Source organism: Pelodiscus sinensis, chromosome 2 (assembly GCF_052426305.1).
Source record: "Pelodiscus sinensis isolate ZL-2025 chromosome 2, ASM5242630v1, whole genome shotgun sequence".
In the NCBI taxonomy this organism is placed as follows: Eukaryota; Metazoa; Chordata; order Testudines; family Trionychidae; genus Pelodiscus; species Pelodiscus sinensis.
Genome location: NC_143053.1, coordinates 160,119,859 through 160,144,905, shown reverse-complemented (window position 1 = coordinate 160,144,905; position 25,047 = coordinate 160,119,859). Strand labels below are relative to the sequence as shown.

Sequence of the window (25,047 nt, the reverse complement as noted above, 5' to 3'; positions counted from 1 at the left end):
TAAAGAGTATTGAATGTAAGAGTATGTTGCCTTCAACCGACAGATTCTCTGCTACCCTAAGAGTCACCGTTGTCTGAATTGATCAACTGCCTTATTATCCCTAGTTATCCCACTCCTCCAGCATGTAAGGATAAAGAATACAAGAGGGCAATGCATTTTGTAATGTGTGTGGCAGGAGATAGACTGCCTAGTAGGTGTTGTCTGAAACACTAAAAAAAGAATAGGCTAAGCAGCATGTTCAAATCCATCCTCATTCAGTATTAATCACCTATCTTCTGACAGCAGCCAAGCTATTACTTTAGTTTCTCAATGTGTAACTTCTTCAAAGCAGATTGCTGCTAATTTATACACGTATGCATAATAACAGGTATTCAGTTTTTCATTTTCAGTATTGCTGCACCTCTAGGCGGTGAAATTACCATCTTCTTTTTTTATTAGCTTGAAGAAAAGACAAATGAATGACCTGGTTCAGAACTGAGTCTTCTTCGTACTTGCGTAAGTGGTTTTATATGTATTCAGGCATGCTCGAGAAACCGTTGAAGGTTAGCTCATTCATTATATTGATTGACAGTGAGGCATCAGGAAAAGCATATATCTGTGACCACTTTGTCAAGAGAAGCACTGTCTGTACCCTGCTGTCTGTGTGCATCTTGGCATTTTGGCACAATATCTAAATCAGTAATGAATGAAATGCAGTTCTAACAAGCACAGTAGCACGGGCTCTGACAAAAGCTTTAAAAACAAACACAGGGGTTCAAAGCTTCAAATCAGAAATGGAGGTGATGCCCTGAGACACTTCTGTGCAAAAGTTCTGTCTTTCTTTCCCATCTGTTGCTGGTGTTATTTTATTACAAAAGCCCTTGAGAAGCAATGCCAACATTAGCTTTCTTTGAAATTGTTAAAAATTTATGAATTTAAAAAAACCCCATCCCTTCCTTTATTTTTTGTTTTGTTGTTTTCCCCATCCATAAACGTGCATATAAATCAGACAGAAACTACCTGGAGTTTCAGGCAGGTCTTGATAAGGTGATGTCTTGCAGGAGGGTATGCTATTCTAGGACAGTTGATTTGAAAAATAGCTTGTCAACATGAAGGTTTGCAAAATTTCTGAAGATAAACGAGTCATGAAGGCTGATTCTCAATATTGTGTATGAGACACTGACACTCTTTGGCTGTCAGAAAATTATTTCTATCACACTAAACATTAAAGTCTCACTGTTTAGACTAGGTAGGCTATTAACTGAGGCACAAAAGAACAAACAAAATAAATACATGGTGTAATTTTGCAAAAGGCATGATAACATAAATGGACCTATTCTCTCTGGGCAGCAGAACAGTAATTGTTAATTTAAGTCACAGACTAGTAAAACGAAGTTACAAGTGATTTGCAGATTATTAGAATAATCTATTTCAATCTTTTGCAACTTCATATGTTGTTAAATCTGAAGCATCTCTTATCTTGGCTCATATGCCAGTCTGAGATTAAAGAATTTGCCATGTTCTGATATCCATGTTGAGTAGTACCTAGCACCATGTGTGATCTCATTTGGTTCAGTGGGGCTACTGGTGGTGTGAAGTACTATTCAACATGGGAACGTCTGTCAGAATCTAGTCGTATCATTAGCTGCTGTTGTCATCACATGGTTAGCAAAAGTAACCGTTAGTCCAGAGAAATACATTATTTAAGTGTATCAGTTTACATTGCTCTAACTATACCTTGAAGGTCTTGAACTAGCTTCCAGTTGCATGCACAGCGTTGCATACAAAATTGTTGCACACCATCACTTGTTCATACAAATAGCAGAATGTGTGTGTGTGCCAACGTGCTTGATTTGTACTCTATTTTTGTGGGTAAATGGGTACTTGTACTTGAAAATACCGTAATGAATGTACACAAGTGTTACACAAATGTGTTTTGCTCTATAAAGCTGCACACATATACTTAAAATTTATCCCTGAGCACTCATATATTTTTCAGATGGGGACTGAATTTAGCTGTGGGCTAGGTTCTAACACCTTTATTCATGTTGTAGTACCTTACTGCTCAAGTGCTTCCACTGAAATCAATGGAACCACTTGTGGATTAAGATGCTATTCTTTTCTATCTCCATTATTGATTGCAAAGGGCTATAAAGTTCTGCTAGACACATGCACCAAGAAGATAAAAGAGATTGAAGGGAAATAGGAATGTTTCTTTCTTGTTCCAGTTGAAAAACATGATCTTGAGCAACCAAAAATAGAGAATCAAAGCTCAGAGATAGAGAGATCTCCTATTCACCCTCCCTTTCTACCCCCATCTCCCAAAATACTGTCTATCTGTAATTTAACTGGGAAGCTCCTTGGAGTATTCCAATGTAGTATTAAAATGATTCTGCCTCTGTGCTTTTCTTCATGGGAGGTAAATAAGCCAAAGCCAAATCCAAATTAATGTTGAATATACATTGTTGTAATCATCTGGAAACCAATCTGTCCAAGCCATTTCCACCCATTTATGACATATCAAAAGACTCATTGTTCATATTCCCATACTTTATTTTCAATTTCTTCCAGATTTGTTAAGTTTGTATTGGTTCCTTTCAATATCACTAGTTTTACAATATTGCTAGTAGAGATAGGGCTGAACCAAAACCCTATATCCCCCTGCACCCAAGAAAAGTTTGGTCTAGATTCTGAAGCGATTTTTACTGCCCTATCACTATAATGGATCAAAGCACACCCTCAGATTTGTACAATGCTAAATTCTGGGGAAATGTTCAGACCTGGATTTGGATCCTACCATTGCAGCTCGTGCTTAATTGTTACTACAACCCTGAAGCCTACTAATTTGGTTTGGGGAAATTCCATAAGAATTGCAGCAAACTTGCACAGAAGGGGAATGAAGGGAAAATAGAACTGAAATCAGAGTAACAATAGCTAGAAAAAAAAGGGGAGAGCAGAGCAGGAGACATGGCTTGAAGGGGGGGGGGAAGCCTTAGGATAGAGATGAGGAGTAGAAAAGGCAGAGAAAAAGTGGAGTGGGAGAAAGGAGATAGACAGGGGTCAGTGGAGAGCCAGACAGAGAATAGACAGAGAAAAATAGTAAGCTATGTCAAACACTCTGCAAAGGGGAGTATTGCTTTAGTCACTGAAAGCAACTACATGAAAATGAAGTTAAGTTTGGGACTACATATCTGTCATTTAACAGCATGCAACATGGAAGGATGTTGTAATTATCCCAAGCATTACTTACTGTGAAATTCAGAAAACTCCAAACATTTTAAGGTATGGATCCACAGTTTGAGAATCACTGGTGTAGCTCCATTAGTATCATTCACTGTATTTTAAAAAGCCACCTTAATTCTTCCAATTTATCCATAGTCCATCATCCACTATCTAACTTTCAGATATAACTTCCTCAGGACAAAGAGAAAATAAATCTACATATTGTCCTATACACAGTAATACCACCTATATATTTTAGTCTGGGGAGTTAGGACACCTTCATGACAGAGAAGACATGACCAGAAGAAGATTGTACAACACTGACCACACCATTATATGCTAGATAGTCTTCCTTGCTACAGTCAACTTCCTTCTGCTAGGAAAAGATCCCCGTTCAAGATACAGTGTGAAGTTAAGTCTTTTCCAACTTTCCCTGAATGTGTGGGCCAAGGACCACCAATATTCTACACATTCAAGTTTATTTCAGGTGGCAACTAGTGGGTTACTCCATCCAGTGGGTGGATGATAAGCAAGTGTAAGGGGAGGAACTGTCCTGCTATTGAGAGGAATTTTCCTGGCTTTTACATTATCCTGGTGAAATAGGCTAGCAAATGAATCTGAGTCCCTACTCCCACTTCCTTTACCCTGAAGTCTCTCTTGACCTTGAGGGCTCCCTTTCCACTCTCATATATAGCAAAGTCCTCATAAACCCACCAAGGCTGGGCCAAGTATTCCTGGAAGGCTTGGCCCTCCACCTTGTTGGGGTCACCTTAGAGTGGGAGCTAGAGTGTCCCCTGCTCCAGGGTGCTCTTCCTACACTGGATGCTTCCTTTACCCACTGATCGCTACAGACAGTACAAAGCAAATACAATTTATTAACCAGCAATCCATTTTTTAAAAGAATAAAGAAATAAATGGGAAAAGTGAAAGGGAAACACATAATGCTATTCTGTCAGGAGACATCACAGGCAGCATCTCTGGAATGTAAAGGAAATTCACAATCTGTTCCTCATAGGTTCCAGACCTCATCCTTAGGCCGTGTCTGTGCAGCAGGGATGCAGTTGGTCAGACGCTTGCTCTGACAGCGGCCACACACTTCAGGCTCTGGGTGGCTGGACCTGACTCCCCCCTGTCAGCTGCCCACTTGGGGTTATGATCCCCTCATCCAAGTCTGGCCTCCAAGGCCTCTTAGCTGGTGGCGTCTCCCTGTACTAGACCCTGTTTCCAGAGCTCCCCTCATGCTTTCCAGCTACTCAACACACTTGGCTCTGGAAAATGGGAACCCCCTAAGCCCTCTGACCTCCTGGCTCTCTCATTAGCCTGCCCGTTTGTCAATCAGGCTGACCTGGAGCGTTAGCCTCTTCCTGTTGTTCCTGGGGACTGTCGGTTTTAGGGTTTTGATTTGACCCTTCTCCTTTCTTCTGGTATTAGAGCTAACAAGCCAACCTTCCCTCCCCCCAAATTTTAATAAGGGGCCAATAGTCCCTGTACAAAAGGTAAAATGATAGGGATAAAGCTGGAAAAACTTAAAAAACAACAAATAGTGTTGCAGCACCTTAAACATGTAGATGGTATTATGAGCTTTCATGGGCACAGCCCACTTCTTCAGATGAATGGAGTAATTAAAGGTCCAGTTTCGAAATAAATAGGGAGTGAAGGGGGAGAAGGAAAAAAAAGGGAAAAAAAGGAAAAAATAGTCAAAGTCTCCATGCTAAGTGAAGCTGATAGAGAAGTTGCAAATTGTTCTTAAGTACTCATTGTTTGGTTTTTTATGTCATTAGGATGTGGAATGTAGTGGGCCATACAGTCAATGTCTTTACTCATACCTTTGTGACAGGAATCAAACCTGTAAAGGAAGTAAAGTTCCAAGGCTTCCCTGTGTAGGGATAAAGCTGGTGATGGACTTTAAACAGACTTTATAATGATAATAAATATTGAACTACTGTTCAAAGTTCTAATTTCTTAACAGTCAATAATTAGTTGGTACCAATTCCTTGGCAGGTAATCGTGGGAGTAACAGTAGAAATCTTTTCAAGTCTTTGAATTTTCACAACAAATATTTTTCGCAGTACTTTTAGCTATAGTCTGTAAACAGAAGGACAATTCTATAATGGCTGACAAGCCACTTACTGATAATCACCAAATGAAAACCCTATAATATTATGTATTCAATGTGAGATCTGGTTCTCAGCACCTGTGAAAAAACAAGTCCACATCATTATAATGGCAGAACCAAAATACCAGATTGTAAAACTCCTAATATCTGGATTTCTAAATCTGGATCCAAAGGTGAATTTACCCAAACTTCTGAATTTTCAGATTCAGCCCAAAGAGAATTGTTTGACTTCTGAAATTAAATTTTATAGCAGTCACTGCTGGATCTAAGATTAAATTCAATTCAGTACCCACAAACTGCAAATACAGCCGGTCCCCGAGTTGCAAACAGTTGCCTTACGACCGTTCGCAGTTACAACCGAAGCTCTTGTAAATGGCGGACCCCGAGTTATGAACGCGATCTTCACTTATGAACAGTGCAGTCGCGTGTAACTCTATGTGGTCCAACTTACGAACAAACCGAGTTACGACCAATTGCTTGGTCCGTAACCGATTCGTAAGCCGGGAAGAGGCTGTACATACATTAAATAAATATCCCTGTTATTAACCAAAATCCATAGCCACAACAATATTATTGGTTCTGTCAGGAAACTTCAGTATGAAATCAGTTAAAGTATTTTTGTTTCAATGTTAACAGAAATGATTACTGTGTAACAAGCAAGCAGTGCCATAGGATTATTTTATAAATAATTGCTTTCATTTTGGTTTCCTGTCATCATCCCAGCATTTCAGTTGCAGTGAAACAGTAAAGATAATAATGTTCCACCTCTGTGAGCTGCATCAATTAGGCACACATGAGTCAGCTATCAGATAAATCAAATATTAAACACAAATTTTCATATTCCTGACTTCACTGTAGGTGGCGTACACAATTGACATTGACATCTGTTCCTCTGTGTATTCTTTAAATTTCATTAATTTTAATTATGTTTATCATGTTCTGTGAACAGTTTAAATAAATGCTTAGGAATGAATATAACAAATTCATAATTCAAATTCAGGTAAAAACTTGCATAAATTTGTTCCCTTAATTGTAAAATTTTAGATTGCCCTATGTGTCCTTCTGGGAATTATTAATTAGCCCAAATTTCACTGGTGGCAATAATGTTAAAAAATATCCCTGTGAAAGTAATCTGTGATCATTTTACTATGTTAAATCATATTCAGGCACAAAAATAGAGGACATGTAAAACTAGAAAGCCCGGTCTCTTGGTTAGAGTGTGGGGCATCAGAATACCTGAGTTCTAAAAATATCTCTGGACCTCCAAGATTCTTTTTTTTGGTATATTACTTTTGGCAAATTCTAATTTGTTCTGAATCAGAACACGCCCATCAATGAAGAAACAGTATCTAGCGTAGAGGAGTTCTGTCTAAGAGGCAGGTTTGACTTTAATAAATTTTTCACACATGAAAAATACAAAACCAAAAACATACGAGGAAAGCTTCTGTCAAAAATTTTCAAACCTAGATGACTAAATTTGAACATCAAAATTCATATTTAATACCTAATTAGAATTATATGATCAATGTTGCTGAACAATTGAAACCTCTATGGACCAGAGTAGCATTTTTGAGTACTCAGACATCTGGATATCATGCCATTTCTATTCAGGTACCTAACCAAGTATTGATGGGACTGAACTCAGGCATCCTGGTTTGGAAAATATTATTATTAGAACATAAGAACAGCTATACTTTCAGACCAAAGGTCCATCCAATGCTAGATGCTCCCAGAGGGAATGAATAGAATACATAATCATCAAATGTTGTGAGTATTGTGAGCAAGACACACTAACACTACCTCTATACTGAAAGCCTCTTGCGGAAGAGCAAATGCAAATGGAGCACTCATTTGCATATGCAGCACTCTCATTTGCATTTCCTCTTCCTTTCCCTTTTGCGCAAGAGCCGTTCTTCCTCAGGCTCTTGCACAAAAAGCAGCTCTTGTGCAAAAGGGGGGTTTTGCGCAAAAAGGCATCGTTTACACAGAGGTTTTTTGCACAGAAACCTTGCACAAAAGGGAAAGGAAGAAGAAATGCAAATGAGAGCGCTGCATATGTAAATGAGTGCACCTTTTGCATTTGCTCTTCTGCAAGAGGCTTGCAGTATAGATGTAGCCCAAGTCATTCTTCCACTCTCCACTGCACTGATTAGGCCTCAATTGGAGTATTGTATCCAATTGGGCACCACATTTCAAGAAAGATGTGGAGAACTTGGAGAAGGCCCAGAGAAGAGCAACAAGAATGATTAAAGGTCTAGAAAACATGAAATATGAGGGAAGACTGAAAGAATTGGGCTTGTTTAGTTTGGAAAGGAGAAGACTAGGAGGCGACATGATAGCAGTTTTCAAGTATCTAAAAGTTTGTCACAAGGAGGAGGGAAACAAATTGTTCTCCTTGGCCTCAGAGGCTAGGACAAGAAGCAATAGGCTTAACCTGCAGCAAGGGAGGTTTAGGTTGGACATTAGGAAAAACTTCCTAACTGTCAGGGTGGTATAAACACTTGAATACATTACCTAGGGAGGTTGTGGAATCTCCATCTCTGGAGATATTTAAGAGCAGGTTAGATAGACATCTATCAGGGATGATGGTACTGGGTCCATCATTTTGTATGTCTTGTTGGGATTATGTTTTCCAATATGCATTCCTTTGCATTTATCAGCATTAAAATTCATTTGCCATTTTGTTGCCCACTCACCTAGTTTTCTGAGATCCTTTTGAAGCTCTTCAGTCTGCTTTGTTCTTAACTATCTTGAGCAGTTTTGTATCACCTGCAAATTTTTCCACCTCACTGTTTATCCCTTTTTCCAGATCATTTATTAATATGTTCAATAGGATTGGTTACAGTATGGACTCCTGTGGGACACCATTAGTTACCTCTCTCCATTCTGAAAACTGACCATTTATTCCTACTCTTTGTTTCCTGTCTTTTAATCAGTTATGAATCCATGAGAGGATCTTCACTCTTACCCCATGACAACTTACTTTATTTAAGAGTGTTTGGTGAGGAACCTTGTCAAAGGCTTTCTAGAAATCTAAATACACTATATCCACTGGATCTCCTTTGTCCACATGCTTGTTGATGCCCTCAAAAAACTCTAGAAAACTAGTAAGGCATGATTTCCCTTTACAGAATCCATGCTGACGTTTCAATCCATGCTGACGTTTCCTCAATAAATATGTTCATCTGTGTGTCTGACATTCTATTCTTTCTATAGTTTCAACTAATGTGCCCACTACTGATGTTAGTCTTACCAGTCTGTAGTTTCCAGGATCAGCTCTAGAGCCCTTTTTAAAGATTGGCATCACATAAACCATTTTCTAGGCATTAGGTACAGAAGCAGAATTAAAGGATAGGTTACAAACCACAGTTGTTAGTTCCACAATTTCACATTTGAGTTCTTTCAGAATTCTTGGGTAAATGCTATCTGGTCCCAGTGACATGTTACTATCAAGTTTATCCATTTGTTCCAAAACCTCCACTCATGACACCTCAATCTGGGACAATTCCTCAGCTTTGTCACCTAAAACCCAGGTCTTCCGGGCTATTATGACCTGGCATAATAAATTTAATTTCAATAGTCCCTATTATTTTAATATTTAGAATTAATCTACATCTGGTAGTAAGCATTACCGGCAGTATCTACAGGTGCAAATATATGGGCTATAGCTATATATTAACAGAGGGGTACTGCACATATTACATTTATGGTGCTTTGGATGGGAAACATACCCATGAATGGAAACATTCATTAGAAAAATGAACATGTGCAGAAGAAGAGACTGTTTTGACCAACTCAAGGGTACGTCTAAACTACATGCCTCTATCGGCAGAGGCATGTAGATTTGTTTGTTCAGCAAAGGCAAATGAAGCCGCAATTTAAATGATAGCGGCTTCATTTACATTTACATGGCTGCCGCGCTGAGCCGACAAACAGCTGATCAGCTGTTTGTCAGCTCGCGCGCTAGTCTGGACGTTCCCCCTGTCGACATCAAAGCCCTTTGTCGGCAGTCCCGGTAAACCTCATTCCACGAGGAATAACGGGGCTGCCGACAAAGGGCTTTGATGTCGACAGGGGGAACGTCCAGACTAGCACGCGAGCCGACAAACAGCTGATCAGCTGTTTGTCGGCTCAGCGCGGCAGCCATGTAAATGTAAATGAAGCCGCGATCATTTAAATCGTGGCTTCATTTGCCTTTGCTGATCTGTCTAATCTACATGCCTCTGCCGACAGAGGCATGTAGTCTAGACACAGCCCAAGTGTGCTGGTTCCAAACATGTCTAATAATATTGAACTTGTGCCAATTGGGCTTAATTCTCCTCTCATACTGACATAAATGAAGTTACACAAATGAAAGACTGTAATTGAAAAAGAAATTGATTCAACATTTACATTTTGGAGACTGGGAGAACCACTAGTAAGATATCATTTCACTAATAAAATATTTTATGCAATTTCTTATAGCTATTTTTCTCATGCATCATTAATTTTATTTTGTCGGACTGATCTGATCTTGAATTGCTCTCATGCAACACCAGCAACAAAATTAACCAGTGCATGAAGTCATACATAAAAATTCTGAACATTGGTACATTTTTAGGTTTGATGATGGTCAGATTATTTAAATTGTACTTGATAAATAATTTCACAGACTAATATTGCCTGATTGCACATGCATTGCATTCAAACAGAAAACATAAGCAATATGATCTGCAGAAGTATCTGTTTCAGTGACAGGTGAAGTATACTATAGCACTTTGGGATCCTTTGAGATGAAAGGTAGTATGTAACATGTAAGAGCACAATTACTATTCTATTTGAAAGACAGCAACTAAAGAATTAGCAGACTAAGAGGGACCAGAAAGTGACAGAAAATATATTCATCTTGAACTTCAGATTAATCACTTTTGTTGGCTATAATCAGTAGCTACTTGAGCTCTTGGCGCTGGGTTCTCTCACATAGAACTGACAAGCCACCTCTCATTGTGAGCATCTTATGTGTCATGGCATATGGTCAAGTTAAATAAAAACACAAAACACTTTGTCTGGAAGGTTGTAATGTAACCACTACTATATTTCTTGAAATTCTGAGTAATACAGAGAAAGACAAAGCAGGCTGGGCATGTGTTTTCATGGGTTAAAAATCACTGTGTCAGATGCATTGCTCTCAGGGTGAATTTCCTAGTCATGCATTCCGAGGGGCTGCAAATTCTGTGTAGATTGCTTCTGTGCCAATAACCTTATTATTTTCTTACCAGATTAATTGGTGAGCTTGTAACCCATATTATCTAGCCAATATTATTAATCACACTTAACATTAGGCAACAAAAGCATGTCTACTAGTCTGCTCAGAATTTAACAGTCACTCTACAATGCAAATATGACATGAGTTTTAAGGGCTTGTCTTTTAATGGGTGTTGGAGCAGGTCCTGAGAGTGAAAACTGAGATTCAGAAAAAAGAGAAAGCATGGGATGGAATGGAAATAATTGTTTGAAATAGGAAAGAGTGGGTCAATATTTGGGTCGTTGAAGTGAAGGAAAGAATTTGAAAATGGGGAGAAATGGATGGGTGAGGGAGAAGGGTCAAGCTGAGAAGAGGAGAAGAAAAAGATGAAGGACATGGTGGGGAAAGAGAACATTCGAAGTATGGGTAGTAAAAGTGGGATTTGCAAAAATTCCATGTGGCCAAATCGGTCAAATCTCAGAGGAGTTGTCTTGTTACTCTGTATAGGTTCAATCTCTCTAGTCCACCACTTTCTGGTCCAACACCATGGTGTTTGTTGTAGGAATAGGTGTATCGGTTAGTGTTTCTGTGTTGTCATGTGTGATTTCTAGTATTTGCTTCAGGTTGTGGGGCTGTCAGTAGGTGAGGACAAGCCTGCTTCCCAAGATCTGTGAGAATGAGTGATCATTTTCCAGAATAGGTTGTAGATTGTCAAAGATGCACTGCAGGGGTTTTAGCTGGGGGCTGTAATTGATAGCCAGTGGTGTTGTGTTGTTTTCCTTGTTTGGCCTGTGCTGTAATAGGTGACTTCTGGGTACTCATCTGTCTCTGTCTTCTGTATCTTCACTTCTTCAGGTGGTTATTTTAGTTTTAAGAATGCTTAATAAAGATCTTGTAGGTGTTTTTCTGTATGCCTGAGGAATTGGAACAGATATAGTTGCATCTTAGGGCTTGGCTGCAGACAATAGCTAGAGACATATAGGTAAGAATAGTGGTCAGTAGGTTTCCAGTCGAGGGTAGTGTTTATGTGACCATTTATTTGTACTGTAGTGTCCAGGAAGTGGATCTCTTATGTGGGCTGGTACAGACTAACGATGGAAATTGTTTAAATTGTGGTGGAATTCTTCAAGGGCCTCCTTTCCATGGGTCCATATGACGAAGATATCATCAGTGTAATGCAAGTAGAGAAGAGGTGCTAAGGGATGTGAGCTGAAGAAATGTTCTAGGTCAGTCATAAAAATGATGATGTATTGTGGGGCCATGCGAGTTCCCATAGCAGTGTCACTGTCTTGAAGATTTAAATTGTCCCAAAATCTGAAATGGTTGTATGTGAGGACAAAGTCACAACACTCAGCCACCAGGTGTGCGATGGCATCATTGGGGATATTGTTCCTGACAACATGTAGTCTATTCTCACGTGGAATATTACTGTACAGTGCATCTACATCCCGGACAGTGAAAATATGCTTCCAGATCACCACAAAACTCTATTCTGTGCATGGAGGTGATGGGGCAGAATAAGAGTCCCTGAGATAGGACAGACTCTTCTGACAGGCTAAGTGTGTGGTTGGATAGATTAACAATGTAGGGTGAGTTAAGGGAAACACTGTTGTAGCCCCCTGTAGTATGTAGGAGCGTAGATAGTTTACTGTCCTTTTTCCTCTCTGGAGAAATAAAGTGTGTGTTATAAATGGATTGTCTTGTTTTTGTAAAGTCCAGTCATATAGAAGTTTGTGTGGAAAGTTGGGGGTTTTTTATGAGAGTCTCCAGTTTTGAGCTCTCATTCTTTATCTTGTCCTGTTTGATGTACAGGATGCTGATCAGATGGTTCCTCGGTTTCTTTGAGAGTGGGTCACAATATTTCACAATATAGATTGTGTAGTATGTTGATTGTAATGGATTTTTCATCTTCAGTCCATTGGGTATGATGAAATCACAGGATAAATGGATACAAATCACACATCAAGAAAGGTAATATCCAAAAAAACAGTAGAGTATTTTAACCTCCCTATCTCCCTGGACACTCTGGAACAGTAACAGATTTAAAAGTAGCTATCCTCTTACCAAAAAAAACCTAAACCAAAACCAACACAAAACCAAAAAAAAAAACCTCAAAACAACCCAACAATTTCAAAATCAGACTACAAAGAGAAACAACAGAACTGCAATTAATTTGCAAATGTAACATGATCAAATTAGGAACTGAATAAGAACTATAAAGACAATTTGTCTGTCTTGGTACTCACTCCTCCCCATCAACTGCTGGGAGTGAGCCACAACAACCTTGCCTGAATTGACCTCATTAACACTATTCCTACACTGGATAAGTAACTCGCTTCTTTTGATATTCCAATACATCCCTAATCCCTGTCTCCATGATTTCCACTCCATGCATCTGATGCAGTGGTTTTTATCCATGAAAGCTTTTGTCCAAATGTTAGTCTTTAAGATGCCACAGAATTCCTTGTTGTTTATGCTGTCAAAGTCTGCAATTTTTATCACTTGGGGTATGTCTAGACTACTTAGCTCCGTTGACGGAGCCATGTAAATGAGTTTACTAGACATAGGAAAATGAAGCGGTGATTTAAATAATCGACGCTTCATTTACATCAAAATGGCCACCCGCTGTGCCAGTCAGCTGTTTGGCGGCACAATGGGGTAGTCTGGACGCGCTGCGGTCGACAAGGGAAGCCTTTGTCGATGGCTCAGGTAAACCTTATTTCATGAGGCATACCAGAGCGGTCAACAAAGGCTTCCCTTGTCAACTGCGGCACGTCCAGACTGCCCTGTTGTGCCTCCAAACAGCTGATCAGAACAGCGTGCCGGCCATTTTGATGTAAATGAAGTGGTGGTTATTTAAATCACCACTTCATTTTCCTATGTCTAGTAAACTCGTCTACATGGCTCCGTTGATGGAGCCATGTAGTCTAGACATACCCTTGGAGGAGAGCTAGGCAAACAATGAAATCTCTTTTTAAAGCCCTCCTGATAAATATCCATATTTCATTTGACTCAGCGCTTTGGATCAGTTACAGTTCATTCATCAATATTCCTAAGTAATACTGATGCTGTTGTAATTGTTTGCACACCTTTCTTTGCATTCTGGTTGTTCTGATTAGTAAGTTTGACAGTTGGCTTTATTTGGTTGGGGAAAGGGACTACCTTTTTAAAATATCATAGCCATTTTCTGAGATTGAGAGTCAGAAAAAAATATAATAATTTATTTCAAACGCAAATATAAATTCAGTTCATACGTAATTTTGTGGATAAAATCTGTCTGATCTGAAATGTCGTTCTAACCATAGACTCATATTAGTAACTCAGCCTGCTGGCGCTACTGAATACTACCTTTGAGCAGTGTTCCCTCTAAACTGTGTGGCAGCACAGCTTCCCAGATGATTAATCATCCCTGCCCAGTCAGTCAGCTCCATGCTGGGAGCCCCGAACCTCTGACTGGACATGGCTGATTAATCATCTGTGAAGCTGGGCTGCTGCGCAGGTTACAGGGTATACTGCCTGTGATCATACGCCAGAGCCTCAGCTGCTGTATATTGCCATGGAGCCATGTAGTTCAGTGGTCCTAAACTATTTTACACCATTTCAATATCTGGCCCTGGATTCTTTTTCTACTTCACCCTCATGTAGGAGACTAGAAAGAATCTAGAGCTGAGCCTTAACTCACATGTGCAACATGTCCTGTATTGTACTCTGCTATATATTCATATGGGGGGGGCTATTTTAATTTAAATGTACAGTGGAAAACCCACTCCGTGTTATCATGCAACACTGAAAATGTAAATAGTATTTCTGAGTAATATACAATGTAAGGCAACCCCTCCTGATCTTGCCCTCAAAACATACACACTCTGCTCTTTCTGTTCTATTTTTTGTCACCAACTCATAATATTTTTTTATTCTATTCAAGTGACCATATTTCTCTCTGTTTATCTCCTTCCTCTCTGCCTTTCCTTGTTTTTCTTCTTCTCTGTTGTTGTTACCCACAGGATTTCAACAGAAGATTGCTTTTTTATCCTCAGAACTAGTCTCCACAGATTAATTCAAACACAAGAACATTTTGTGAGGTTTCTGAGCAATTGAAATCTGAGTTTATGCAGTGCAGTTGAGATTAATGAGAATCTTTGTTGCTGTTTTTGCAACTATTACAACCACATATAAGAGGAAGACATGTTTCCCACTTGGGGCTTCAATAACTAAAGCCCACAAGCTCTATTTACTGTGGACTGTGAAGAATATCTTTTCAGACATACTGTACAAAATGTATATTCAAAAGGATGCACCTCACTCAAATTACTCTTCCACTAAACAGAAAGGAAACAAAACCATGCCACCAAGTGCGCTTCTGTGGATTGGGAGCATGTGGTTAAAAAGAAGGTAAAAATAAAATATATAAACAAGGTACTTCAGCAACTACATTTTCTCTCATTATGGCCCCAATGCAGCCATCTGAACTTCAAAGGAAGACAGCTGCACACAGATGGTGGTTACTATTGACTTCTGAGATGTCTTTAGACAAGGCATCAAGGTCCCCCACATGGAGCAGATTACAGGACTGGGGTCCATAGAAAGAAATACAGGAGACTCTCACAATTTGCAGAATCACTATTCACAGTTCCATATATTCGTGGGTCTCCTGTCAGGACAGGGGGAGGGTGGAAGCAGGGGCTAGGAGCCATGGGGACCTCTCCTCAGCTCCTGGTCCCTGCGATGTATTCCCCATGACTCCCTGGAGCCTCCTGCCCCTTGTGCATGTGCCGTGTCGGGGTGGGGCAGCTTGCATGTTCTTATGATCCCAGGAGCTATGCTGACAGGAGCTTAGTGCTCCTGGTAAATTCAACCAAGCCGGAAAGGTCAAGGTGGGAGGAGCCAGACTAAGCATGCACACCAGTCCTCCAGGATTAGGGGTTTGGCTCAGGGCTAACAGCCCTGACCTAGAAAAAGCTTTTGTTATGGAAACAGCAACAAAGTATTCCTTCTCAACTGTGTGTGACGGCCTTCCAGAGTCACTCATAGTGACTTGTATGACTGTCAGTGCTGAAAGCAGAAACGAAGCTATTGACATGAAGATGGAAGTCCTGAGTGTCAAGATTAAGACCAGAATTGGGGTCTGAAATGTACGTCGGAAACAAGGACGACCCAAGACAACATGCACTGCACCATTGAAGGAGAAATGAAGAGCATGAATTACACTTGGGGCACTACTGAGAGGCTGGCCAGAGACAGACAGAAGTGGAGGACCTTTGTTGCTGCCTGTGAGGGGCTGTCTCACCACCACAGTAGGACCAGCCAGCTGTCCTGGAAATTAGCTCTTCATGCCTAGCTGGAGGCCTTCCTCTAGGTGGTGTTGCCCCACCTCGTGTTATGGTGTCCTCTTCCAGACACTGCCCTCTGGCGGTGCCCACAAGAGTGTCCGAGCCCCCCTTCCAGGGGTGGTGGTTGTTCCCTCTGCTCACACCCCAAGGTCCTCTCTTTTTCAGAGTACCCTGATCTCCTTCTTAGGTGCTAAAGCCTGGGAGTTTGCCCGACCAGAGCTCCACTAGCCCAGCCTTGCCTCCCCAGCACTGCTCTAGCTCCTGGGAGCCTTCTGCTTCCCTAGCAGTCAGACCTTCACTGTTCTCCCTCTAGAGCAGCTGTCAGTTCCCCCTTATATAGCTCCTAACTATGCCCTTTGCTCCTAGCCCCTGCTCCAGGGTGGGGTTTTGCCTTTAAAGGGCCAGTGCAGGGCAAGCACCTTGTCACACTGTCCTATACACCAGTGGGCGTGAAGGACAATGATGATGATTCCTGTAGCCTCAGTGAGTTCCCCGTGGCTCCCAGCAGCTGCAGTGAGTTGCTTGTGGCTCCCAGACCCCACAGTATCACAAATTTCACCATTCACAGTGTATGTGGGAACGCATCCACCATGAATGGCAAGGGTTTCCTGTAGTCTATAATAATAAAAAAAATCCATTTTTAGTCCCTTGTCTGTTTCAGTGATACAGGATACAATATTACTAGAGGTGGATGTGATGAGACCAGAGTGTCTTCATCAACTGTATTATTTTTACTTAGGATTTTTTCAGTGTTTGTTTTTATTCTGAATTCTAGATAGGTTTTAAATTTGACAACTGTTATTTATATTCCCCAAAAACCACCATAGCATTTTAAAACAACAGATTTTGTCCAACTGATGAGAGCCCATGAAGTTCTCATCTATCCCCACTGAATTTCCTTGTTTTATTTAATTTTATGTATGCAGGATTTTGTATGATATCCTTCACCACATATATATGGAGCTGATCCATAGTCCAATGAAGCATTTGTCTTGACTTCACTGGGCTTTAGATCATGACCCACGTATAATCTAAGAATGCATAGTGTTAGCCTAAAACATCTCTGTGAAACAGGAAAGTATCATTATTTCCATTTTATAGTGTGGATAGCTAAGACACAGAGACTGACTTGCTCAAAGTCACACACGAAGCCTATGGCAGAGCCAGGAACTGAACCCTTAATTCTTGAGGCTTGGTCTGCATTTAAAATTCAGGAATTCCAGTCAACATAGCTGTGGTGTTAAAGGGTGTGAAAAATCCACATCCCCAGAGTGCCATAGCTATACTGACTTTACCTGCAGCAACAAAAGCCATCACTGTAAGTTGAATGTATGGGGTTATGCAGTATAGCTATTGCATTGCAGCTATACCACCATGACAGGTGTGTACTGAGTATCGATACAGTCTAAAAATTTTAAACTTTATGAAAGTAATCTTAATCTTCAAAAATAAATTGGATTTTGTTTACAAAAGGTTTTAATAAGGCCCAGCTAGTAAATTGCACTGAAGCAGTAAGTGTCTATCCCCTATGCTCATTTGCTCATTGTTTTTGTGAGAAGAATTTTTAAACAGAGAATGGGGAGACACTTTCTTTTAAATTTGATTGCCTGAGGTTGTACATACATTGGAATTTTCTCAGGGAATATGAGTTCTGATTATGGTCTAATGAATAGATAAAGAGAATGTATTGGATTACCTGTACTAGTTTTGATCAGAGAATTTTAAAAGGTACACTGGGATATATTAAAGTTTGTGTTGAGATGAATATGATAATTATTGAAGAATATTTTCTAAATGTTGAAGGTTATCAGAACATACAACGAGCAAGAGTAAACCTGGATACGCTTCCAGTTGATCTGTGTAAGTGCCAACAATGTATCATGTGCTTACAAATTCATTCTCCTCAGTTGTGTGTTTTGGTGGGTGTTCAGAAACAATCTTTCAGGGCAAATACAGATGAGTAAGACAACTATATTAGACTGTGGTAGTTTTACACAGGAGACATTTTTAACCAACTGCTACAGATGAAGTCTGTGGATGTGCTCAAACTGAGTCATCCTTAAACTCTTAAACTGAGACGGGATGTCTTTCTGAAAGTTGTGTTTTAGTCAGACTCAAGCTATTAGGCTCAATACAGGAGAATCTGGCTGAAATTCTAAAGTTGGTATTATACAAGTTATTATACGGGAGGTCAGACTAGGTGATCAGATAATCCCTTTCATCTTTAAAATCTAGCAGTCTCCATGAGGGATCCTCAACTGTGGAACAAACTTTCACCCTTGGTCTGAAATACTTGGAGATTGTTGACCTTTAGGATATGCTGTGAGGCTCATTCCGCCCTGCCCTCCAGTCCTGCTGGCAGCTAAAGATCTTGGCGATCGACAGGATAATTGTTCATAGGAAACGGAAGTTTGACTGGGAATGTTGTTTTTCTGAGGATCTGAGTTTTCTGAGGTACTGTTTTCATACCTGTTGTATTATTACTTTTCATAATCACTCAGGTGCCCAGACATAACAGATGGATGCTGTCAAGTCACAGGGCCATGGCCCAACAGGGCTGTGGATTCGATTCAAGACAGTCGATTAGGGATAGATAGTTGCTTTTGTTAATCTCACTACGTCACTACTATTACAGGCTTAATACTGGCAAATGGTTACACATCTACTGCAAAGTAATACAACAATCAGCATAGTCAAAGCAATGCACACAAGAGTCAGAGGCACTTGGAAATGCTTACTTACACCCTTTTAGTCTGTGGGAAGTCCCGTTCCAGTCACCTCGCACCTGGCCTCAGTGTACGTGGCTCCAGCTAGAGAGATTCAGGACAACCTTCAAGGTCTTGATCCCTCTTGACACTCACTGGACATGAGATTCTCTATACTAATTATACTACAGTTGTTTACTGGGTGTGCATGTACCTGGCTCAACACCATTCTTATCACTCTTATGGGCTGAGACCATGGTCAAATTTGTTTACCACTTAGTAGTTTCCCAGCTCAAGGCATGGGTTAGAGCTGATAAAGCCCAGCTGCTGTTTGTGCTTGCAGCATCCAACACTATGCTAAGCTGGGTACAGCAGGGACGGAAACTTCCATCCCAGGCCTGTTAAGCTGCAGGACCCACATATGAGTTTCATGTGACAGATGCTACATCCCATATTTGTCATAGAAATATTGTTATATGATGAACATGGCATAACTAAGTTGTATTTTATGCAACATGAGTCATGTGAGATATCATTGGAAGGGTTATGATATGCTGAATATGATTATCCTATTTGTATCCATTTATAATTTTTGTATCTAAAAGTTAGGATTATGAAGCCTGTAAAATTACAACTCTGCACCTGGAGAATGCCCACCAGAGAGTAAGCAATCAGTCTGGATGAGCCATTAGAGATGACAATAGGACATTGAAGATATTAAGCCCCCACCTCGAAGTTTCCTGGGATGCTGCTTTGACACTGAAGGGCCAGGTGATAATGTCACCTACTATTGGACACTATGATAGACTTATATTGTTTTTTCCACTATGAGGGAGTGGTGCTCAAACAGGGAAATGAAAGATTCAATCTTCTCCACATTTGTGGGAGAGAATAGAGCAACATTCCTGAGTTTACGCTGTACACATTTCTGTGCAGTGCAAGACAATACGATTTAGGGTTCATGCTCCAGAGGGGATATGCATTTGAGTTCTGGGCAATCTCTGAGCTGAGTCTTTTGTTCTTTTGTAGCTGAGTATGGCCCTTCTTGCGTGTGTGCTAGAGAAGGTTTGAGGGTCTGGCACAACGAGGACAAGGTGAGGGAGCCCAAGCTGGTAGAATGGATGCACTCAGTGGGATTCCAGTACATCTGGTGGCACCATGGAAGTGTGGTGGGTATGAGCTGTCACAGATGCCTTGGTATATCATGGTATGAATCACAACAAATAAATAAAAATAAAAGTCAATGGCAGGTTTACTGTTGACTTTGGTGGACAAAGATCGAGGCCCTCAGAAGCAAGAAGTCAAGTTGGGTGATACAGTAAAACTCCGATGGTCCGGCACTCCTGATGGTCCAGCACAATCAGGAACCCGAAAGTGCTCTGGGCAGCCGGACCATTAGAGCTGCTCTGCCCCCAGCTTCCCTATTCAGCCTTCTAAAACTGACCAGCGGCTGAATCAGGGAGCTGGAGGCAGAGCAGCTGGGGTGCTGCCGGGTAGGTCCCCAAGCGCTGCCCCTCGGGGCTGCGGGACCAACTGGGCAGCACCCCAGGTATTCCCGATTCAGCCACTGCTGAAACTGACCAGCGGCTGACTCCAGGAAGCCAGAGGCAGAGCTGCTCTACCCCGGGCTTCCTGGAGTCAGCCGCTGGTCAGTTTCAGCAGCGGCTGAATCAGGACGCCTGGAGTAGAGCAGCTGGGGGGCTGCCAGGTTGGTCCCCACAGCGCCGAGGTACGGCGCTGCGGGGACCAACCCGGCAGCGCCCCAGCTGCTCTGCTCCAGGCGTCTCCGATTCAGCTGCTGCTGGTCAGTTTCAGCAGCGGCTGAATCAGGAACGCCTGGGGCAGAGGCGGACTATTGCAAGGGGGGCCTATGAGGGGTCTGGGGTGGCATCCCCCCCACCCAGACCCCTCATAGCCCCCCCTTCCGATAGTCCAGCATATCTGATAATCTGGCACCCCCTGGGTCCCAAAGGTGCCGGATTATTGGAAGTTAGCTGTACTTGGGGTGTGTCTACAGTGAATTTCAAAACTTGTGACAGCAAGTCTCAGAGCCTGGGTCTGCAGATCGGGCTTGAGCTATAGTGCTAACAAACAGCAGAGCAGATGCTCTGTTTGGGCTGGACCTTTCATGCTGAGTCCTGAGGAAGGGGGTGGATTTTAGAATCCCAACATCTATTCTGTTGGTTTAGCACTGTAGCACAAACCCTATGTTCCCAAGTCTGTAAACTTTTAGATTCGTGCTGTGACTTTTAAAGTAGTGTAGACATATACTGTGGCTTCTTCTCTTAAGTTTTCCTCTGGTTACATGGGACTGCTTTTTTAAATAAATGTCAACATCAAATAAAAAATATTTTTAGATAGTTCTCATAGTTCTCAATATGAAACTTAAATTAGTCCAGGTTTCTTCAAAAAGTTGGCTTTAAAAAGTCTCAGATCTTTTGCTGAACACGAGCTGAGTTTCAAGTTTCCTAACTAAAGCCAGCACAAGGTGAATTTTTAATTGGGGTTTCATAATCACATTTTGGTACAATGTGGTTCTAGCTGGCACATGACTTGATTTTGTGGCTGCAGTTGAATTATTTCATGAAACTTTGTAAATATATTGGAGTGTTGTGAAAGGGATAGGTAAGAGAAAAGACCTCAAAATACATCATGTATTTCATGTAAGGCTCCAAATTTTCAATAGCTAAATTCTTAAAGACTAACTGTAAAAGAACCAACTGTAACATAAATGGACTGTGTAACCTTGTGCAGTGAATATGGAGAATACCATCTCCATTTTGAGGACATGGAATTTGTCAGTAACTACTGGTTTCTGTAGTAATCCTACTATAAACACAACTTTAGTGCTCCTCTTAAGTTATGAAAGAGGCAGTTTCAAGGGCAAAATTATTCAGGAGGCCCATATTACCATTTGTGCTGGTTATTACTTAAATTAATGTATTGGTCTAGTGCACTGTGAATTTATGAAGGGTAATATAAAAATATGCTCCTATGCCCTACTAATTTTCTAGAGCAATTTATATTATTCATTAATGGATTCCCCATGCAAAGATTTTGCTCTTCGGGATCTTTCCTCTAAAAAACACTTCTAGATGCATACATTGCTGTTTAACTGAGTCAGTGTCATTCTGGAAAAATAATGCAATATTCTACAGTAATCACATAAAGGTACATGGAAACATAGTCTTTAGGTATGTAGTATATTGCATCATTTTTGCAGAGTAATGTCATCTTTTATTAATAGAACTTGGTGAAATCAGGTTAAATCTGTAACACAGGTTATTTCTGTAAGTATTTACCTGTCCCATACTTTACGCTGACTGTATTTCCAACTCCTCCCCCCCCCCCCACCCAAGGTGGCTTTCTTGAGTGTAAAATATGTAAGTAGATGAATCAAATACAAAATTCAAACATTTTTAACAAAATTTATAATGAGGTGACTATGGATACATTATTTATTTCCACTCATTATTAATGACTTCACTGCCATCTCTTGTAGCTGTGCTATGCTCTGTCACTCATGAGTTATAAGGCCATCAATAACTCATGAAAATAAATAATGCATCCACAATAACCCTATTTTATATCCTGTGCATAGCTAACTCCTTGAAAATCTGTCCTAATAAGGCTTAAGAAATTACTAGACCAGTGTTTCCCAATTGGTGCTCCGGGGAACCCTGGGGTTCTGCAGAGCAAAACTAGGGGTTCCACGAGGAGCTGGCACTCCCCCGCCCCCTCTGAAAAAGAGAGAGAGAGCCGGCTAGCCAGCAGAGGCATGGGCGGTGAGTCATGTTGCCTGTCTACACAGGGCTTATTCCTGAGCGGGACCATCATAGTTCTTGCACAAGAAGCCCTGATTTCATACATGAGACCGACAGTGTACTTGCGCAAGAACACACGGCCAGTGTAGACAGGCAGGAAATTTTTGCGCAAGAGCGACTGCTTTGGCGCAAGATCGTGCCAGTGTAGACACAGCCAAAGGGAGGGAGGAAGGCAGAGGCAGGGAATCAGCACTAGCTCAGCATGTCTGCATGGTTTGGGGGAAGGTGCAGGGAAATTGAGCTCAGCTGGGTTGCAGATTGGGGAGGTCTGGGAGCTGGGCTGGATTGGGCTGGGCTGTGGGGTGGGAGGTGTGTATGGAGCTCAGAGCTCAGTTTGGCTGCGGGAGGAGGGAGGTGCCGGAAACTGGGGCTAGACTCAAGGGGAGTGAGGGGCAGAGAATCGGCTCTTGGCTCATCAGTTTTGCGGGGCTTGGAGGAAGTGCAGGGAAATGGGGCTCAGCTGGGCTGAGGTGGATGGGGGAGGGCATACAGAACAGATGGGCAGCTCAGCTGGGCTGTGAGGGGCTGCAGGGAACTGGTGCTGCGCTCCCTTGGATTGTGGGGGATGGTTTGGGGGAGGTACAGGGAACCAGCAGGTGTGGGCAGCTCAGTTGGGTTGCAGGGGATAGAGGTGCAAAGAAGCCTAGTGGGGACGGGGGACCAGGAGCCCTGAAATGACCTCCCCTGGACCAAAAATTCCTCATCTGGGACCAGTCAGGTCCAGAGGGTGCCACATCAGGGAGGTCCAACTCCTACCCAAGTCCCCTCCTTGCACTCTCCCTCGTAGCCAGACACCCTATCCCCAATCTGCTCCCGCTGGCCAGACACCCTACATCCAGCCTGCTTCTGTATCCTACCTACCACCCAGACCTTGCCCCTTTCCATCCCCCACCTCCTTCCCAGATCCTGCACCCCATCCCTATCCCGCTCCTTGGCAGCCCTTCCATCCACCCTAGCACCGCCCTGGCCCCAGCACCTTGCCTCACACCCCAAGACTCAGCACCACCCTGGCCCTGGCCCCAGCAACCTGCCATCCACGCTAGCACCCAGCAGCACCCTGTTCCTTGTCCCAGCACCCTACCAGTCACCCTAGTTCCCAGAAGGACCATGTCCCTGACCCCAGCACCCTGCCACCTGCCTGCCCCAGCATCTTGCCCCAGCACCCTGCCACTTGAGCCAGCATCCTTCCACCCAGCAGCACCCTCTCCCCAGCCCCAGCACCCACTAGTACTCTGTCCCTACCCCCACCAGCACATCTGGGACCACATTAGTGAGACTTGGGGGTTTTTGGAGGGTTTTTGTTTTGTTTTTTTCATCTCACTTGTGTGGTCCCAACTGACTTTTCTGTGGGTCAGTGACCTTTGACTCAAAACAGGTTCCTCACCCCTCTCATATATAAAGACAATGCTAAAACATTTTGAGTTTGACATTTTATTTAAAAATGAAGCCTGGCCAACAAGACCCCACTGGAACCCCCTGTCCTGAGCCTCTTACATCCCCAAACTCCTGCATCCCCACATCTTCAGTCTTCTGCTACAACATTCCTCCACCATCCACACATCACAAATCTGTGTCCTGAGCCCATCATACTCACAACCTTCTTGCCCTGAGTCCCTCACATATCCAGCCCAAACTCCTGCACCCTCACATCCACAAGGCCTGGCTTGCTCAGCACCCCAACCTTCCACCTGAACCCAACACTCCCCAGCCTGGAACCCCCTCCCCGAGCCAACAGTCCGTTCTCCTGCTTTCAAATTCCCTCCCAGGGCTTGTACTTCTCACCCCTTCCCACACCCAAATCCTTCATTCCCATCCCACACCTCACTCTCACTAGGTTGAGACAGGTATAAGGGCTGGGGATAGCAAGTGATGGAGAGGAGGGGAACAGAGCGGATGAGGCCTCACGGAAGGAAGGTGGGGGGCGGGGTGTCTCAGGGAAGGAATGTGATTTTCATGAATTGGTGGGTCCCTCTCTCCTCCCGCCCCCCCCTCCTTTTTTTTTGCTTGACAAACCTAGGGGTTCCTTGAAATTCTGAAAAGCTGAAAAGGGTTCCTCGGCCAAATAAAATTGGGAAACACTGGACTAGAACATTCAAAAGAATTAGTTTCATTAATTAAATCAAAATACGTATTGAAATATATAAAATTAAGTATAGTAATATCTTTTACTAAAGCCAATTATCTTTAAATAGTTGGTATAGTCATCAGGGCTTAATCCTAAGCCTACCGAATCAATAGAAAGATTGTGATTGACTTCTGTGTGTTCTGAGTAGATGCCCTATGGGTGAATATCCAGAATCACTCTGGTCTGATTATCTGAGCTTGGGAAATATAGAAAGAGGAAAGTTTTAAGGACTCCTCCCTCCTCCCCTCCCCTTTCAGGCTGAAGAGTAACAGCTGAAGCTAGTCCATAGAGTCTACTTTTGCCTACTGGTCAACTTACATAAACATAAGAATGGCCATACTAGGCCATCCCAGAGGTCCATCTATCCCAGTATTTTGTATTCTGACAGTGGCTAATGCCAGGTGCCCTGGAGGAAATGAACAGAAGAGGTAATCATCAAGTGATACATCCCCTGTTGCCCATCTCTTAGGCTACGTCTAGACTGCAGGTTTCTTTTGGAAGAAGCTTTTCCAGAAGAGATCT

General features: G+C 42.1%; 1 long non-coding RNA gene across 3 annotated transcripts in view; it reads left to right on the top strand.

The window, feature by feature from the left end:
- Positions 1–25,047, top strand: part of LOC149525365 (uncharacterized) — a 263,765-nt gene that overhangs the window by 69,066 nt on the left and 169,652 nt on the right. The window contains exon 1 of one of the 3 annotated variants that reach the window (XR_016348916.1): positions 437–495. The exons of 1 other annotated variant lie outside the window; for it this stretch is intronic. This is a non-coding gene — a long non-coding RNA (uncharacterized LOC149525365). Of the gene's footprint in view, positions 1–436; positions 496–19,384; positions 19,746–25,047 lie in introns of those variants that run through there. One more of the 3 variants, XR_016348915.1, reaches the window with a different exon arrangement.